This window comes from Manis pentadactyla, chromosome 2 (assembly GCF_030020395.1).
Source record: "Manis pentadactyla isolate mManPen7 chromosome 2, mManPen7.hap1, whole genome shotgun sequence".
In the NCBI taxonomy this organism is placed as follows: Eukaryota; Metazoa; Chordata; class Mammalia; order Pholidota; family Manidae; genus Manis; species Manis pentadactyla.
In genome coordinates, this window is record NC_080020.1 from 50,696,561 (window position 1) to 50,717,102 (window position 20,542).

The following is a 20,542-nucleotide window of genomic DNA, read 5'->3' on the forward strand; positions in this document are numbered from 1 at the left end:
GGTGGTTATTATATGGAAGTAGTTGGGGTTGGGGAGGAGGGTGAGTGGGATAAAAGGGCACAAAAATTCTCAATCATAATATAAACTGGTCTCAGGGATCATGGTACAGGATGGAGAATAGAGCCAATGATTCTGTAACATCTTCCTATGTTGACAGATAGTAACTGTATCAGTTGGGATGAGGACTTAATAATATGGGTGACTGTTGAAACCACTGTGTATACTTGAAACCAATATAAGATTGTATCTCAATGACCCATCAATAAAAAAAGTTATGATGTGTCCATGTGATGGAATATTATCCAACCATTTAAAAAAGCAGTACATACTGATATATATATATATGAATTACAAGATATTAAGTAAATTAAAAAGTTCATGATACAGAAAATTCTTAAGAATATGTAGTAAATAGAAATAGTATCATGTGTAAATTTTTTGAGAAATGATATATATATGATAGAAATGTAGGCATACACATATTATATATTTTTTCTGAAGTGAAAACAGTTAACAGTGGTTATTTTTGAGAAGTTCCAGGTCTGGCAGTGTGCGTTTATGTGTGGGTCATAGGTGACAGGTAGGGACAGGGAGAAATTAGTAGGACTCAAACATGCAAATATTTGAGCTAACTTATGATTTGTCTTGAATGTCAAATTAAAGATTTGGAAATGGAACGTAGGTAGCAGTAAAAAATTGTAGATTATCAATAAATTGTATTTAAACTTTGAACAAATACATTTACATAGTTCTATCAAAAAATCAAAAGAAAAGGCAATGGTATATATTGAAAAAATTTCCTCTTATCCTGTCTTTCATCTTCCTCATTTGCCATACCATGAATTCAGGCAATCTGTTTTTTGTGTTTCTTTCAGAGCTTCATGTTTTTATAAGCAAATATAATTACGCTTGTTTTTTTATAAAGTAAGACTTATTTTTCCTTTCTTTTTATACAAAAGTTGGAGTATTACACAAACTAATAGGCACTTTCCTTTTTTAACTTAATCTTAGATTTTGGAGATCTTTTCATGTCACTATATACAGATAGCTACTCATCCTTTTGCATAGTTGCATGTCAGTCCACGTTTGTTGGCCATTTGAGTTGTCCCCAGTACTTTTCTCCAATAAATAGACTTCTAAATGCCAAAGGGGTAATATTTACAATTTTTAAAATCAAGAACATGATAGATATTAACCTTTTTGGTTGGATACTGGCCAAGAACTAACCAGTTGGGTCTTATGGGTATGTTTCAGTTAAACATTAGCCCTGAAAAATCTTTTTTCATGTAATCAAGTACATCTGTAAAATGCAGACTCTGTAGAATCTACAGATGTATTTTCAGGAACAGAATTACTGAATTAAAGGATTTAGGCCTTTGGCGTGTACTGTTAAATTGCCCTCTACAGGAGTTATTCCAGTTCATACTCTCTTTGGCTCCATGAGAGTGACTTTTTCCCTACAACCTTGCCAACAGAGTGTTATCAAACTCTTGCCAATCAGATAACTGAAAATGGTATATCTCAGGATAGTTTTAATTTTTGTTTTCCTTAATCTGAATCACATGAAATTGAACATTTCTTATGTTTAAGACACATTTGTAGGCTTTTTTTCTTGCCCGTTGGATATTTATATCCTCTGCCTATCTTTCTATGCTGATATTTTCATTCCATGTTGTATTTTTTCTCTTTATGGCTTCTTGATTTTGAGTCATAGAAAGGCTTCTTCTACTCCAAGATTACTATAGAGTTCTCCAATGTGTTCATTTAAATAGTAGTAATGTTTTCACATTTGATTCTACGATCTACTTGGAATTTGTCCTCCTGCCAGCTGGGATGTATGGGTCTAACAGTATTGTTTCATTGAAGATTTTTGCAATTTGTCTTACATGATATCATGACCATTTCTTGTACTGATGAAGGATAAGCCTGATATAAAGATTAGTGATATATTGTCTAGCCAATATCTGACTCCATAATTGTCATTTGTAGTAGGCACTGCTGGCTGCCCAGCTGACAGCTATTTCCTCCATCCTCCTTGCTACAAGGCCCTAACCTTGCTTGGGTAATGATCCTTCCATGATAGGATTTAGGGTAATTCTTGGTTAACCTAAGTCTGTCATTGTCATCCCATTCCCCTTCTCAGAGTCTGGTTTCAGTAGCAGCCTGTGACCTCATTCTGGCCAGTGAGATGTGGGAAAGCTCTGCTGGAAGGCTTCTAAAAAAGTTTTCCTCACTGTTACAATAAGACCAAAAGAGAAAGAATTCCCTCTTCCTGTCTTTTGTGAGGCATAGTTAGGTTTGCACGGGACTCCAGGAACCAAGGCAGCCACCTTCTACCTGTGACGGGAACCAGCCAAAGATGAAGCTAACTACTGTGTTTGGCAGAGCAGGACAGTGAGAGAACCTGGATCCTGGATCCACTCTTCCTCTGGACTTCCTGTTATATGAAAATAAATTCTTTTCAATGTTAAGTAAGGAACAATGGGTTGTCTGTTCCTTGTAGCATATGAATACGGTGGCCCACAAATATTGCACATAAAATAAAATAGTCACAGAGTAACAGAATACCCTTGATGAGAGGTCTTAACACCGGCTTCAGCTGGGTTTCCCAGCCCTACATAATGATGTCTTTAATGTTTCTAATATGTCTTCTGGGCTAGCTCTGTGCAGAGTTCTAACCAGAACGTTCATGCCATTGAAAAAATACTGAAAACTGGAAAAGTAGGTGTATAAAAATTAAAAACACTATTTTAAGTTTAAACATTTGACTTCTACCCCAACACAGAATGTTTTATAATTTTACTTTCCTGGTTTTAATGGAAGCAAACTTATCAGCAATATATTTAAAATCTATTTCCATAAATTTTTTTGAAAAAGGATAAAACCATGTCTATAGGAGTGCACCTTTTTTCTTTTGCCTCAGGCTCCGATATGGCTTGGCAGGGTGGTGTCAGATCCTGTTTTTATTTAAAATTGTGCCATTTTGTCCCTTACAGACTTTTTGTATTAATTTCAATTTTTGAAAATATTACATAAAAGAAGTATTTATTTTGATTACTAAGTTTTTTGGGTGTTGCCTTGTGTTTTACACGGGAGGTGAGTGCCTCACCTGGCTCCTAGTTCCAGGCCCATCAGCTGCCAGATCCCTGGGGCAACAATGTGTGCAAGGTTTCTAGATGATGTGCCCAGACTCTCTGCTATCTAACTTCTGGGATATCCAGCTCCCCAGTCTGAAGATGACTAGTTTTCCAGAGACTGTGAATTGCTCCTCCTATTTTTCTCCTTATCTTACTTAGCATCTTCACATTAGGAAAAAGGAAAAAAAAAAATCCCCACTGAATAAGCCTTAACAGCAATTCTGTGTGTGGAACTTTGAAATACGATTTAGAAATGCAAAGGCTGGTTGTTTATTTTGGATCAAGTCAGCAGATTGTCAGACCCAAGGCAATGTATGAAAAAAGCTCTTTGGAAGTTAAATTTGTTTTATTATAATAGCAAGCATTTTTATCTTTTCAAACCCATAGGCAACTGAAGTATTTTCTGTAGTGAGGCAGGGACAGGAGACATTTTTAGATAAATTACCTCTTATTACACTCCAGAGACATGGTTCATGTTGCAGCAAAGGAACATGCAAGGAGAGGCTATTTGGTGGATTCATAAAGGGGACAGACAAGGAAATTGAGAGTCTTTCCTAATACACTAGTCATTTAGATGAAAGGTTTGGGTGGAGTGGCCCTAGATGCCTTTTCAACATGGGATTCAAACTGATTGCTAAGTACTAGGGTAGACATTTTAAAAACGGCATCAGTGGGAAAATGTCAATTTCTCACTTAACAGCATTTTGAAACATCTATTTGGTAGGAGGTTTAAAATGTGGCCACTCTACCGTGCAGCTTGTGCAGATATGAGACGGCCCACGACCCACCTGAAACTTTGTGCTTCTGTATTCTAGTCTTGCTGCTGTCAGACTACTAGCTCATTAGTATTTAAATCAGCTCATAAATATTTCCTGGAAATTCACAGTTGCTTAAGCTTCACCACTATTCCTCTCCTGCTCTCCTTCTATAGTCTTACTTAATGCCTTTGTTTCTGAGGCTGATAACATTACCGGAGGGTGGATTTCATCACACATTAATCTCACTGATGTATGACAATGAAGAAGGAATGGAGAAAGTTCTGTTAGAGGATAAAGGTGAGAAATAGGGAAAGGCTGTAGAAGGAAATTTTACTTCATTTCCTTTGCACAAATGAAATTATATAATGATGGACCAAGGAAGTATGTACAAAATAAGAAGAGCCCTAAGCAATTGCCAAGGCAATTCAAACCTGAATGAATGTTTCTTTCACATACTTTTTAAAAGCTTTGAAACACAGACAAAATATGTCATTGGGGGCAGGCCTTGGATGTTCCCATTGGGTACATGGTTGCATGGTTACAAAACCTCTTCTGTTCAACATAAGAACTGTATTCCTAATGATAAACTAATGATGACAGAGAGGGGTCAGTTCCATCATGATACTTTGTATGGTTCTTAGCATTCTGCCAGAGTTCAACACTAATACCCACCTACAATGCCAACAGCCAGCTCTTTAAATGAGCATGAATAAAATTTAAGCAATGACAAATGAGAAGAAAATAAATATATCATATTTCATTGAATTTAAAGTGCTATTGATTGGGCCATCCATTATTTTATATATCCTTCAGAAAGAAAAAAGTGCTACCGGTTAAACAATTAATTGTAAGTATGTCCTAATTTCAGATATGTGAAAAAGTGTGAATTAGTGAAATATGTTAATTTAAAAAATAGATTATTCTGGAAAGATTAAAGATCATTCAGTGGTTCTATTACTTGAAGTAATGCTGCTAGTAGTGTTTTTGTCTTTAGCAGGAGCGTCCACTCTAAGAAGCAATGACTTTTCCAATATCATATGCCTGAGAGATGTGTAAGGCATAGAGAAGCAAAACTCATGGGACAGACCCTAAGAGTTTGTCCAGAATGGGGAACACTAATAGGGCTTGTCATTGACAGTCTCATGTCATTCAACCATGTGCTCCAAAGGTCTTTTAGTGATAACCTCAGAACAGAGAGATCTGTCAGGTCCAGGCACCTAAGACATAGTTTTGTTCTAGGAAGTACCCAGTCCTACTAAATATAGTCTAGACAATTTAGCCTGCCATTCAAGACCCTGCAATATCTCATCTAAAACTTTTGTTTTTCCCCCTTCAACTTTTCTATATGCAATCCATACTTCCACCAACTTGAATTACTGAATTTTCTTAAACCCATAGTGTATGATCTCAATTCCCTGTCTTTTCTCAAACTTGGCAATGTTGTCATTTGGGGACAGATAATCGTGTTTCGTGAAGGGATATTCTGGGCATTTCAGAATTCTCAGCAGTATTTCTGGCTGCTGTCCACTACATGCCAATAGCATCTCCTCCTGGTTGTTCCAACCAAATTGTCTTCAGACATTGCCAAAAATCTCTGGGGGAGGGGAACAAAATTACCACTGGTTGAGGACCACCACGCCGGCCTAGGGAAAGAAAGAGTGCAAACTTGGGGAACAAATGTACATGAACTTAAATCCTAGCTCTCTGGGGCAGACATTTTTTTAAAATTGAAGTATAGTTGATGTACAATCTTATATTGGTTTCAACTATACCACACAGTGGTTCAACAGTAACCAGTATTATTAAAGCCTCACCCCAACTAATGTGGTTACTACCTGTCAACACAGAAAGATGCTACAGAATCACTGGCTATATTCTCCATGCTGTACCACCAATCCTGTGACCAACTTATATTATGATTGAGAATTTTTGTGCTTCTGGAGTAGACATTTGAATTTGTCACCACTCAGCAACTATTCCCCCCATTCTAACAGCACCCCATTTTCTTTTGGGCAAATAACCTTTTCCCCACTATATGTAGAAGACTTCATGGAACTTTAAAATCTTGGAAATAGTGTCTTGCCTACCACTCTTCAAGTGGTTGGCATGGGGAACTGAACTTGTCTAATCCAACACTTTTTTTTAGGACTTTGACCAACTTGAGCAGAGTGACAGCATGGAAGGGAAAAGTGTTGAGTGAACCAACTCCTAAGTGAAGTGGTTGAGTAATCCCTGCTGTCTTTGTATCTGTCCTAAGCCTTATCCTTTCTCTCTAATTTGAGTTTCCAGATTCCCATCCTTTCTGTATTCCAGTATCCCTCCAATAAGTGACCTTTTTGGTTAAATATGCCTGAGTTGTATTCTGTTGCTTACCTGCAAAGATGCTCAACTGAGACATGCTGTTGACTAACTTTGTGTTTTAACCAGGCTCTTAACATCTCAAACCTATGTTTCTCTTCTGCAAATTGAAAATAAAAGCAATGTATCTTCTGAATTTACAGAAGATGCCCTTCCCACAATCTCTGCCTCTCTAAATCTAGGTTCTGTGCTGAACCTTGGAGATGAATGAGATACTGCCTCTGTCCTTATGGGCTCACTTTCATCCTCTGACAAAATTACTGGCAGACTCAGATGACACAACAAAGCAGAAAAACCATTCTGAGGAGAAATAGTGCCAGCAGGTCAAACAGCATTGGTTGAAATTGGCCTTTGTTCTCTGCATGACTACATATCACTTCTTTTTGTGCTGATTCCTTGCTAATGGCCTCCCTCCCTCTGGAGGAATGAGAAGGCTCCTGTCAAGTAGCTTTATGCATTCATTATTCTACTCTCCCAGCCAGACTAAAGCTGCTGAAGTGTTTGAGATTCTGCAGTACTGCTAGGTTAGCAGCAGGAGCAAATAAAAGAATTCAGGGTCAGCACTTTCTGTTTCTCATCTGACAAACAAGGGCAGGTACTTCTTTGAACAATCCAGTTCCAACAGCAGAGAAATACGAAGCGGCAAAGAGGGGAAGGGGAAGGTTTTCCAGAAAGGCTGGTGGGAAGTCTCAAGGTGGGTTTATGTTTCCAGCTTTTGTTGTGGGCGAGGAAAGTTCTCATCGCAGGCCTCACCTTTTCAGAGTGGGAGAAAAGAATCCGGGGTGAAAGGCTCTTTTGTACTCCTCTGCTCCCTGCACCCAAGTGCCAGGTGCAGAGCCTGGTTCCCAGGGGAACCAGAATGTCATTGCCATCAAGGTTTATGGCCATTAGTCTCGATTCATACTATTTATCACTACAGCAAAGACTGAGTCTTGAAACAGATGAGAGAGAATGTTGTACAAGCAGGTGAGAGGAATGGGTGCTCGTGATTTCAGGGCTGACTGCTGAGGTTCTGGCTGGAGGGTTGTGATTCCTCTGTCTCTGCTCCAGCAATCTTCTGCCAGATTAATCCCTTTCAATTGAAGGCAACCTGAGTCCCTAAACACCTTTATGCATACCTTCTGTTTTTAACTCTCCAGGATCTTTCAGTCTCTTCCCGTCTTACAAATTATACAATTAATGTTATTCTGGCTAAGGAAACAAGAGGATAAAATTTATTAGAGTTGAGTGAGTTGAAATCTTATGCTCCAGGACTAACTCTCTCTGCTGGGCTGCCCTCCTTTGTTCAGTTAGTAAGCACTAAGCACTCCACTGTCTGAGGATTGGTTCCTTTTAAAAACGTTAAACAGAATATTGAAGGCTCTCCCCGGGCAGGAGGAAAGTGAGACCTCAGGATAGACCCCAAGTTTTCTGCTGTACTCCTTTACCTGGATGCTCTGCTCTCCCCCTGAAATCAGCATGTCTGAAGATGAGCCCACAACCTTCACTCGCAAACTGCTCTCCACGCTTCCCCTCTTGGTAAGGGTCCCATCGCTCCCGCAGTTGCCTATCCAGACACCTGGGAGTCACTTAGAGCCTCCCTCTTGTGCACACCCTGCCCCTGCTAACATTCCGTAGATCAACAAGCCCTGTGCATCTCCCCACCCTCATCTGCTCCTCATGCTTCCTGCTCTCCCTTACTTGAGGGTTCAGCATTTCTCACCTGTGCCCTGACAGTAGGTTGTTGACTGGTATTTTGCTTTCCTCCATTCCATCCTTCAAATGGCTGCACAAGTAACCTTTGTAAAATGCAAACCCTACCGTGTCTCTCACCCCTCTGATGTCTCTTTCACCTAGTGAATGATGCAGTTCCCTGGCATTGTGTGTGAACGGACTCCAACTTCTTTTTCAGATTCAGCTCCTGCCACTCCTTTTCTACCAAGTACTCTGGTCATGCCAAATTATCTGAAGTTTCCTAATTGGTCCATGGCCTTTCACACCTCTACCCCTATGTATATGCTCTTAATTAATTCATTCTGTAAACATTTACTGAGCACCTACTGAAATTGTGCTAGCCACTCTTCAAAGCTCTGGAAATACAGTAGTGAGGAAGACAGGCACCTTCCCTATTGTCTTGGGATTTCTAGTGAGGGGAGAAAAGCAATCAGCCTCAAATAATACAGAAAAACTCCAGGTCTCTTTCTATTTCACCTTACCTCCGAATCCCAGCCTTGTCCCAGAGTTACCACTGACTACTCTTAGGATCTTAATGTGTAGGCTATAACATTTCTCTATGTTTTTAGATCTTCAAATGTACATACAGAAATATATAATTTATTCAACATAAATGCCACATATGAAATATTCTAAACCTTCTTATTTTACCCAACAATATAATACGTCTTGAAGGTATTTCCATGTCAGCCTAAATTTTCTCCCCAGTGGTTCTTACGCTTCCTGCTGGGCCACAGCATTTCTCACCATGCTATTTGCAGTGATGTGGGAAGAGCAGTAGTTTAGCATTCAGAGAACTGCCACATTTACTTAAAAAAGCTGTTCTGAGAAATTTGTCGCTTTAAAGAAGCCAGAAACAAGATTTTTTTCTCACAGTGTCATTTAATTAAAGGGGTGGGAATTGAGGAACTCAACACTTCTCAAGGTTATTTAGAAGCACAGCATCTCAAAACGCTATCCTTTCATGCAGGTACCTAGTTAATACCCCCTATTTAAACTTGAATAAGTTAAAATGAATTGCCTGTAGGACATCCATGACAACATGACATTAATTAATTAAACATGTACTTAGTCAGCTCTTACTAAATATCAGGTACTCTGGAAGACAACGGAAAAATCAAATCTGCCAAAGAGCTTCTGGCTTAGTTAGCCATGTTCCCTCCATGTGCAGAGGTGAGTGTTTGGGAGTTTCACAGAAAATAGGTGGCACAGTTATTGCTTTCCAAATGCTTTCTATCATTTCTAGGCACCCAGTCATGTTTCTTTCCATTTCTTCTCTTTCAGCTCATTTGATTCCTGTCTCATGGAGAGAATTCTTTTTGCAGAGAGCACTTTCTCTCTTTAGCCCTGAACCATTTCAGGTTCCCTCTTCAGTGACTGCATCCTGCCAGGAAATTCCACCACTCATCAACCGTGCAGGTGGCCAGGGCTCCTGAACTCAGGTTCTGCAGTTCTATCCAGTGTTCTAGACTTCCCTGGCCAGGTGCATTGGATGTGAACAAAAAAACATAATGGAGCATTATTGTAATCTCCCTTCAGGTCATGAAATCCATGCCTCAAGAAACTATTTTTAGTAGCAGATAAAATAAAAGCACTGAGATCTGCAGGGAGTCTCACTGCAGAAGCAAGTATTGATTTGTGTTACTTGTTTAACTGAAGCTGAAGCTCATGTGCTAACCTCAGAGAATGGGCTACTGAAGTAACCTTTGGTTACTGACAACACAGAGCACACAGTGTACTTATTTTTCTCCTAACAATAGAAGGCCATGTACCTAGCAAATTGCCCTGTGCCTTTCTTCCTATTACTCATCCAAACCGCAGGCCTTGCCTTGTGAGACATACCTTCTAAAAGAGACAGCTAGCCTCATATCATAATGATGTCACCCTTACCATCTTATATGGACAATTCCTAACAGCATCGAATGTAAGATGTGAGCATTTCTAGAATAATAATTGTGACTTTGATGTGCTATTTTCTACTACTCTAAAAAAATACTTAACATCAAATAGGGGAACAGAAACAGTAAGCTTGAGGGCTGAACATATCTGTAATTCTTGTTCTCTGACAAGTTGGTACCCATTTGGCAGCTCTGTTTCCATCTCTGAGAAGTCCAATGACTGAGCATTCAGGAACTGCCGGAGGCAATCCAAACAGCATGCCTAAGGCAGCTTGCATTCCTTTCTGGATCTGCTCCTGGATAACTGTCTAGCATTGGAATCACTATTGCCATTTGTCCTCTGAGGCAGATGCTATTAGTGTCCCACCCAGATCCTCTCTTTTGCTGGTCTGGCCCTCCCACCCTCCTCCACCCCACCCGCATTCACATTCACTGTAGGCGTTGGCTGCTCCTAGCAGCTCACAGCCGTCCCCTTCTCTGGGCACCCTCCCTTAGCCAGTGAAGCCCTCTGGTCCAGAGAAGCCAGGGAGGTTATGACCTGCTCCTCAGGAAAGTGGCCTGTGGCCAATGACCGACTGACAGTGGGTGGTGGGAAAGCTCTGCCCCTTCACTGCAGGCAGAACAAACTGTGGCACAATTCATGCTCCAGAGTTCCCAGTGAGGTCAGGCTGAGGCTGGACTGCTCCCGAAACCATGTTTTTCCCTAACGACGTCTCTTCCTCTCTTCTGCTTCCCTCACTCCCTTGCAGGATTTTCCTGAGAGTACTCCCTCACTCTGTCGATAGATTGCTTACACAAGAATCCCTATTTTAGGTTTTTCTTCCAAGGAGCTTGTCCTAAGACACCATCCCAGATAGGATGAGAGAAATCTTCCCTAACAATATATTGCTATTGAGAACAAGGTGGCTGAGTCCCTAACACTAATTTGAAACATTTAAGATCCACTTAAATTCCACCTGAAATATAAGAAGCTGCCAATAGGTCAGATACAGTTACAATAGACATTGATCTGAAATTCAGCACAGTCGCAAATAGGAACTCATCCTTCCCGTACCAGTCATAGTTATTAACCACTGGACAACCTGTGACAGGTTGTGAAAGAATGCAACCCACACATCATACCTGCACATTTAGGTAATAACAGAGCAACAGTAGAATTTTCAGAAGTGAAAGCCTAAATGATAATAATAATTGGTATTTATTATTCATCACAGGCAGAGTGTTAGGTATTTTATCCAAAGGCCACCTTCTTTTTACTATGTAGCTCTATGAACACCCAGTTAGCATAGTCAGGACCCCATTCAAGTGTGATTCATCCAAGGCATTGGTCTCCACAGCTGCAAAATAGTTGGAAGATGGTAGAAAACTGCTGCCTTGGTTGAAGTGCCTCCTTCTGAGTCACAGATCATTCCTTTCTTTCCAAAACAGTTACAGCTATCATAACTGCCATCTTCTGAAGCCCATTCTTCTTCTCATTCCAAGTACTTTTAGCTTATGTTTCAATTTAATGTACCACCTGTTCACTAGAATTTGTGCTTTTAAGCTGAGCTACTAAACCCAAGAAAGCATTAATCAAACATTAGCATCTTTTTGAAGTCAAGTGTAATCTAGAAGTGGCAGACAGTGAAATCCTGACACATAATTACCTAAACTTTTTTGGGAACTCATATGCCTAGAACATTTACACACTTCAGCAGGTTCCCTTCTTTCTGTGGCTGGAGTCCTGGCTTTTTAGGTATGTACTTCAGCTTCCCTTGGGATATTGAGGACGCCTAGAAATTTTTCTATGAATTGGTTACCTGTCTTGGAGAAAGGTGTATGTGTGCACTTTATCTTGGGAATAATGTCAAGATATTGGTAATGAACTTTCCCAGACAGGGAGGTGGCAGGGTCTTGAGTATCTGGGCACAGCCCCATCACAGATGCTGCATGGAGAGTCCACTAATGGGAGAAATGTGCTTCCTACCAAATTAAAGTCCCTCTCCATGTGCTCTGGATGCCATCTTGACGACAACAGCCTCGTCACTTCCCTACTCTCCCTCTCCCCGGACAATCGCATTAATGGAGATCTAGTTTTTCATACTACTCGTTTTAAATCACATACCTTCTCCTCTTTGATCTCAAATCAGCAACTTATTGATTTCATTCTTCCCCTTCACAGCAAAACTTTTTGCAAAAGAGCTGTCTCTACACAGGGTTTTTACTTCACCTGCCACTCACTTTTCTTCCATGCCCTCCTCTCCATGGTAACAAATGATAGAATTTTTCTGTCCTTGCCTCATTCAGCCTCTTAGTGGTATTACGTATGTTGAATATTGTGGGGTAAGTTGCAGAATTTCCAGAATCTGCCTGGCCTTTGTTCATTTACATATCAATAGGTGTTTATCACTGCAGCCTCCTGAAATCTCCAGGGCAAGGGGTGGAGAAATGGCCATTCTCTCCTCCCCTCCATTCCTGGTATGTAATTGGATTGCCATCTGCCAGTCACCAAGGACCAGCTCATTGAGATCCTCCCGGAAGGGGCGGGCAGGGAAGTGAGTGAGCGCCTCTCTAGCTGTAGGGACATAGCACCAACAGGGCTTTGCTAGTGGGGACCAGGGAGAAAGGAGAGAGGGTGAGTGGCCCACGGAGGAGATGGGTGGGGCTGGGCCTAGGTAGTGAATTCGAGCAAGCTGTGAACAACAGAAAATGGTTTCTTCCAACTTACGCTTTCCCTTGACTTATTTCAGTTTCGCCAGTTTCAGAGGGGATCCACCCCAGGCCGGGAACACCCTTCCCTCCAGGAGCTACTAATACTCTCCCCCTTCTCAAAACTTTCCTTCTCCTGACTTCCATGCAGCAGTGTGTTGGTAAACTGGCTCTGAGCACAGGAAGCTTGGGTTTGCAGCATTTTCCTTTATCCATGATTGTCTTGCCAGTGGGTTTTAGCCCCAGGCAAGTTCACTCTTGATTCTGTGAGATGAAAAATGACAATGGAATGTTTTGGGGTGAAAGGGTTTATACCCAACTTTATTTCCATGGTGGCAGGTCAAGAGCTGGGATTGCATCCACCTCAGAGCAAGTCTGCATGCAGCGAGCCGGTCTCTGCCTCTGGGCCTCTCTGTCCCCACAGCCATCTCAGTCTCTGTCTCTGTGCTGCCACCACTCCAGCCTCTGCTCTCCTGCAGCTGTGCAGCCCGGAGCCCTGGGCAGAGCTCTTTATATAGAGTCAATAATGATGCATTGCCCACACATGTGCAGTGGGCAAGCCGACCAGGGTCAGGTGAGAATCCTGGCCATAGGAACTGTAATTATCTTCACAGTGTTGTAGATAAATACTCCAACTGTGGTCCACATTGAGCTCCCAGTGGTATAACAATGGCTCACACACTACTGTTTCCATGATTGGAATCCTAACACCACGTATTTCTGGTTTTCTCCTTTAACCTCTTACCTTACTTGCTTCTTGCATTTTGTTGTCCTTCCTCCACCACCAAAATTCTAAATGTTGCTCTTCACGTCTTAGATTCCTCTTCTCTCTTCCTTCCTTTCTTCACAGAAGATCCCAGCTATCCACATGGCTTTCTTTCCTTTAAAACTTTTAAAATTTTATTTATTTTTACAATAGATAGTAAGTTAAAAATTAAAAGAATTATAAAAAATATTTTAAGAAGTTGCATGTCTATTTCTGTCCCCTTTATTATGTCTGCTCCTACCCCTTTATCCTGTTGGTAAGCATTTTTATTAGTTCCTTATGTATTCTTCTAGTGTTCCCTTTGGGAAATGCAAGTGTGCATACATGTATGTATATATGAGAGCATATAAGTGAATGTGTGTGTGTGTGTGTGTGTGTGTGTGTATTCTTATATTTCCCCTTACACCAAAGGCAATATCACACACACTATTCTGCATCTGGCTTTTTTAAAAACTTTTTTTATGTGCTAGAGCTCTTTACCAGTACAGAGAGAGCCACATGATTTAAAAAATACCATCTCTATGCTGACCAGTACCAACTTTTAGTCCAGTGACCACCTCTTCTCTGAGTTACAGACTTTTAAATTGCTTACTTGACCCCTGATATCTCAACTATGCCTCCACTTTACTATGTCCAGAATGAAAACTTGTTTTCACCTACTGTGGTGGATGTTAGTTTTTTGGCCCGCCCAACCCTCATTACCAGGTCAGTGCACCCTTGCCCCAGCTGCTGTGAGTGTTGGCTGCTAATGTCTCACAGCTGCCCCTTCTCTGGAGTAATACCTTTAGCTGAGGTGACTCACCTTGTCCTGGAAGTTATCCTCACAACCAACCACTGACTGATACTGGGCCCTTTGTTTTACTAGAGGACAGACAACTCTGCACGGAGGTTTACATGGAGCATGAACCATCTTTGCCCCTTTCTCTCCCTTTCTCCATCATACATCCCTCACTCTTTTCATGCTTTTCCTGAAGAGCAATTTTCCTAATATATAAGGATCTATAAATCCGTAAGTCCAAACACTGAATGGCAAAACAGAGTATATAAAAGACTGATTACAGAAAATGCTATACAAATGACTCTTAAAATTGGAAAATACAATTAATATCTTTTACAATAAGAGCAGCATAAATTTATACTGACAACCCAATTCTTCCTTATTGGATAGTGATTAATATGCTTGATGATATTATAATGGCCACAGTATGGGAAATAGGACTCCTCAGGTATTCCTAGAGGGAATGTAAGTTGGTACAACACAGTGGAGGGCAGTAAGCCCTGCAGTCAAATTTGACATGCACACACAGTGTGACCCAGCAATGCTATTCCAATTCTTTATAGCAGCAAAAGATTGGATAGGACCTTAATGTCTCTAAATTGGGACTAGGAATAAAACTTATGTTTCTATTAAATGGAATATAGTCAGTAAAAAAGTGAGAATGTGCTTTATATTCTGAACTGCATTGACCTGTAAGGTAAATTGCTAGATGAAAAAAAAAGCAGATGAAGTATAATGTATATATTAGTGTATGGATGTTTTTAAAGTAGCATGAAAAAATATATATTTGTTTGTAAATGCATTAGATATCTCTGGAAGTGTCACCGGCATGGTATAATAAAAATACATTTGGTCACCCATTTCCTGGCACAGAGTTCCTAAGACCCTTGGAATTTCCTGAGTATGAGGAATGCCTTTTGTTATTCATCACAAGTTCCTTTCAATCATATCTGAGTTTATGTTAATGAGGTGACCCAAGATAGCTTCAGGATAAGGGCTGGTCACCAGAAAGAAGAAGCAAATGATTGGAGGGTTGGAAATTTCAGCCCTCCCTTCTTGGAGCAAGGCCATTGGTGACTGAACTATGCAATGAAACTTCCATAAAACTCTTGAACAATGAGATTTGGGGAGCTTTGGGTTGAGGAACACATCTATGTGCAGGAACAGTGGTATGCCCAGAGCATGGAAGCTTGTCCAACACTCCTGGCACCATACTTTATTCTATACATTTCTTCCATTTGGCTGTTCTTGAGCTGTATCCTTTGTAATGAACAAGTAATCATAAGCAAAGGTCTTTCCTGAGGTCTGTGAGCCATTCTAGTTAATTATTTACCCTGGAGTAGAGATAGGTGGGAATCTCTGAATTTGTAGCCAAGTGAGACAGAGTGGGGAGCCCATGCTAGACATCTTTCTATGGTTTTACACTCTCTCAGTATATTATTCTAGGGAAGGTAATTGAGGTGATGATGACGATGACAAAAATCTGAGAATTATAATGACCAGGTTGGTAAATACTATTAAAAATTCTGGTATGGGCTGTTATAGCACTTCTACAGGTACCCCACTCCAATTGTAAACATCTGTGTTTGGCAGAGCAGAAAACAAAGCTAGCTACAACCTGGCCAGTTCATTTTAAAGGTTAATTAATTAATTTTTAACCTACAGTTTAGTTTGGTTTCCTGGAAAACAGAGCTTGAGGCAAGGTTGAGATAATGCTTTTGATACAATAGATATAAAACAGTAAAGACTCTACCAAAAAAAATAAAGTAAGTGAATTCAGTAAAGTTGTGGGATACAAAACCAATATACAGAAACCTGTTGTGTTTCTATAACCTAATAATAAACTAGAAGAAAGGGAATTAAGAAAACAATCCCATTTATAATTACATTAAAAAGAATAAAATAGCTAGGAATAAATTTAACCAGCAGATGAAAGACCTGTACTCTGAAAACCGTAAGACAGTGATGAAAGAAATTGAAGATGATACAAAGAAAAGGCAAGATATCCGTGTTCGTGGACAGGAATAATTAATATTGTTAAAATGGCCATACTGCCCAAAGCAATTTCCAGATTCACTGCAATCCCTATCAAAATATAATCACATTTTTCAAGAGCTAGAGCAAATAATCTTAAATTTGTATGGAGCCACAGAAGATCCTGAATATCCAAAGCAATCTTGAGAAAGGAACAAAGCTGGAGGTATTGCATCCTTGATTTCAAACCATATTACAAAGCGGTAGTAATCAAAACTGTATGGTACTGGCACAAAAACAGACACCTAGATCAATGGAAAAGAATAAAGAGCCTAGAAATAAACCCATGCCTATAAGGTCAATTCATAAATGAAAATGGAGGCAAGAGGGTACAATGGGGAAAAGTCTCTTCAATAAATGGTGCTGGGAAAGAATAAAATTGTACCACTGTACACCACTCCAATTACAAAAATAACTCACATTGGACTAAAGACCTAAATATAAGACCTGAATATACATATACATTTTTTTTCCTAGAAAAAAATATAGTCAGTACCTTCTTGAACATTGGTATTAGTATTTTTTTTTTTGAATATGTCTCCCCAGACAAGGGAAACAAAAGCAAAAATAAAGTGGGACTACATCAAACTAAAAAGGTTCTGCACAGCAAAGGAAACTATCAATAATATGAAAGGCAACCTACTGAATGGGGAATGATAAGAGGCTAATATCCAAAATATATAAAGAAGTCATACAACACAACACCAAAAAATAATGTGATTAAAAACTGGGCAGGGTACCTGAATAGACATTTTTCCAAAGAAGACATACAGATGGCCATCAGGCACATGAAAGATGCATCACTAATCATTAGGGAAATGCAAATCAAAACCACAGTGAACTATCACTGCACACCAGTCAAAGTGGCTAATATCAAGACAAGAAATAACAAGTGTTGATGAGGATGTGGAGAAAAGGGAATCCTATTGCACCATTTGTGGGGTTGTAAATTGGAGCAGCCACTATGGAAAACAGCATGGAGAGTCTTCCAAATTAAAACAGAAATGCCATGTGACCTGGTAATTCTACTTCTGGGTATTTATCCAAAGAAAATCAGTAATTTGAAAAGATACATGCACTTTTATGTTTATCATAGCATTATTTACAACAGCCAAGATAGGGAAGTAACTTGAGTGTCCATCAACCGATGAATGGATAGAGAAGAGGTCGTAAATACCAATAATGAGATATTACTTAGCCATAAAATATGGTGATATCTTGTCATTTGCGACAACATGGATGGATCTAGAGGGTACTGTGTTAAGTTAAATAAATTAGACAGGGAGAGACAAATATAATTTCAGTTATATGGGGAATGTAAAAAAATAAAACAAAGAAACAAATAAAACAGAAATAGACTAAAAAATTGAGAGAACAAATTGTTGGTTGCTGTAGGAGAGGGAGAGTGGGGGGGAACAGGTGAAGGGGATAAAGAGGAACAAACTTCCAATTATAAAATAAGTAAGTCACGGGGATGAAAAGTACAGTGAATGTAGTCAATAATATTGTATTAAATTTGTTATGGTGACAGATGACTATACTTATTATTGTGAGCATTTAACAATGTATATAATTGTCAAATCACCATGTTGTACAGTGGAAACCAATACAATACTGTATATCAACCATGCTTCAATTAAAAAAAGAGACAATGTTTTATTGGGAGGTATAATCCCAGGGCAGTGAGACTGAGGAAAAGGGAATTAAAACAGGGAAGGATAACAATCAAATACCAAGCTGGCTACTTCTTCACTTGATTTGGAGAGTTACAGGGGATTGCTTGACAACATGCAATATCTCTGGAGAGTCTGTTAAAAAAATCTGTACTTTGGAATGATCTGTTGCACATAGGAACAGAGAGAATGTTTATTTTCTGTCTTTCATCTCCTGTCACCCATTGGTTAAAGGTGACGCCCCCACAATTCCTATTGCATCACTTACTCCCTTTGGCACTTCGAGTTCAGAAACAGCTGAGCAGAGGTAAAGACACTGGGTGTGGGCCCCAGGCTGAAGTCAGCTGAGGCCCGCACAGAGCCAATGTCAGCATTGACAGAGGCAGAGCAAGCAGCCAAGGAGACAGACGGGCCCTCAGAATCTGAGAAGGTGCAGACGATGCCTTCTTCCGAAGGGATATTCAGCAACTTACCTGGGCATGTAAACTATGGGAAAGGGATTTAATTAGGAGATAAAAAATAGAATAAAGAAAACAAACCTCAGGAGACACAATACAGCCATGGCTGCGGACACTGCCAGACTGCACTCCTCCCATACTTCTTAAGCTCCACATTTCCTAGTAGCTGTAACCAGAAGGAAAACCTGGTTGGCTCTTTAGTTCATGGGATTGATAAAAGATACTGGAGAGTTTCAGAACCTGGGCTTTTGGGTCAGAGTCACCATTCACGGGCTCAGTCACTGTGAGCAGCAACTCTCAATTTCCTTATTTGCAAAAGGGGAAAATCATGGTCCCTACCTTACCAAGTGGTGAGGATTAAGTAAGGCAATCGATGTAAAGAACTTGAGACTTGTGATTGGTGTCTACAAAGGCTCAATACATATTGGCTATTATGATAAATTAACTAGTCAATAGACTCACAACTCTAATTGATACTACCTTCCTTAAAAAGGTCCTCTGTAATTCATGCCTCATATCGAATTTACTGAGTATCATAATTCCTCCAAGTGCTAAAGATACCTCAAGACAAATGCTGGGCATAGAAGCCACAGGGCATAAATCTGCAAAGAAGTAAAAAGCTAACCTTTTCAAACAATATGGCTTCTCTCTCACTTACCAACTTTACATCCGCCTGTATGGCCCCGGAAGATGACTGGTTAGCCAAAGACGGGTAAGATTCCTCAAGGGAGGAACAACCTAAGACAGGCACAGTCGCAGGGGGGCCATCAGGTGAGAAATTGGGGATCAACAGAGGTGAGGCTTAGAACCTCACCCCCCTGTTTTGAGAGAAATCTTCTGCATCCGTGGATGTTTTATTGCCCTTGTCTAGCTTGGATTAACACATAGTCTACAGGCACACACCTGATCATCTACATTTGCTCTCTTACAACACTAAACTAAGTTTTCTACCTTTATCTTACATCTACCTACCACTTCAGCATTTTATTAAAAAAAAAAAAATAATAATAATAATAAAGGGAGAAATGTGGGATCCACATATAAATCAAGTATAAAAATCAAATGAATATTCATATTTGACCTGATTGTTTATAGTTCATAATGCGTGATCAAAACCTAAAGTTTCTGTGATGACTGCCCTTGCACTGTTCACCATGTAACTTATTCACTATGTAAGAATTTGTTCACCATGTAAGAACTTGTTCGTTATACTTTAGAAGATTGGAGACTGTTGAGAATTAGGCTTGGGGTTGATAAATGATTGTGCATTGAGTCCCCTATACAGAATTTTATTGTTGTTAACAACCATTTGATGAATAAATATAAGATATGCCCTCAAAAAAAAAAAGAGAGAAAGGTCCTCTGTAAAGATTCTGTGATAATAATAGAAATATCCACTCATCAGCTCAAACAACAGGTTTCAAAAGAATGTTGGTAATAGTGACCCTGAACCAAGAGGGGGAGCATCACCCTACAATGACAACCAGGATACACATTTTTATGGTGACTCAACATTTTGAGCATAAAGGGCAAGAACCTGTAATAGTGCTGTCCAACAGAAAGATTCTGAATATAAAGTTAATGACATTTACAATTTTCAAATTTTGCAAAGTTTTCAGTAACCACTTTTTATAAAGTAAAAATGAAATAGGTAAAATTACTTTTATTTCTCCAATATATCTAAATATTATCTCACCCTGTAATAAATATAAAACACTACTAAGAGATCATTTACATTATTCATAGTAAGTCTTTAAAGTCAGATGTGTATTGAACGCATACAGCACATCACGATTGAAACTAGATACATTCCAAGTGCTCAGTAGGCACATGTGGCTAGTGGTTGCTGCATTGGTTAGATAAGGGCTGTAACTTTTATCACATTCCTTAAGAACCAACTATCAGAGGAATGGATGGACTTCATGAGATTCTACATATTATTATTGCTTTTCAAAAAAATTAACCTAATGCTTTTTTTAAAACAGAAATTTCATATGAAAACAGAATGATCTGTAATTCCCTAAGAAGATAATTGTGACTGCTATTAAACAAATAATATTAAACATGAACTTAGACTATTCAAACTGTAGTAGAAATTAACAGTTCTTTTATTCTATTGGTTAATATTCTATTATATTTCCCAAAAAACAGTTTGTGAATACATAAACACTGATATTTATAGAACATATTTTTTTATTTACATGAAAAGCATTATTATACTTTTCACCCTGTCCTATATATTGTCTTTTCAGTTAATATATTAGAGAATTTTCCATATTAA

The 20,542-nt window shown here is 39.4% G+C and overlaps 1 long non-coding RNA gene across 1 annotated transcript; it reads right to left on the reverse strand.

Moving 5' to 3' along the window:
* Positions 1 to 808: 808 nt before the first annotated feature.
* Positions 809 to 18,427, reverse strand: LOC118913154 (uncharacterized). Its single transcript, XR_005025100.2, has 3 exons — positions 18,343 to 18,427; positions 13,303 to 13,433; positions 809 to 2,437 (listed from the first exon to the last, which is right to left on the reverse strand). It is a non-coding gene; the product is annotated as an uncharacterized LOC118913154 (long non-coding RNA).
* Between the last annotated feature and the right edge of the window lie 2,115 nt (positions 18,428 to 20,542).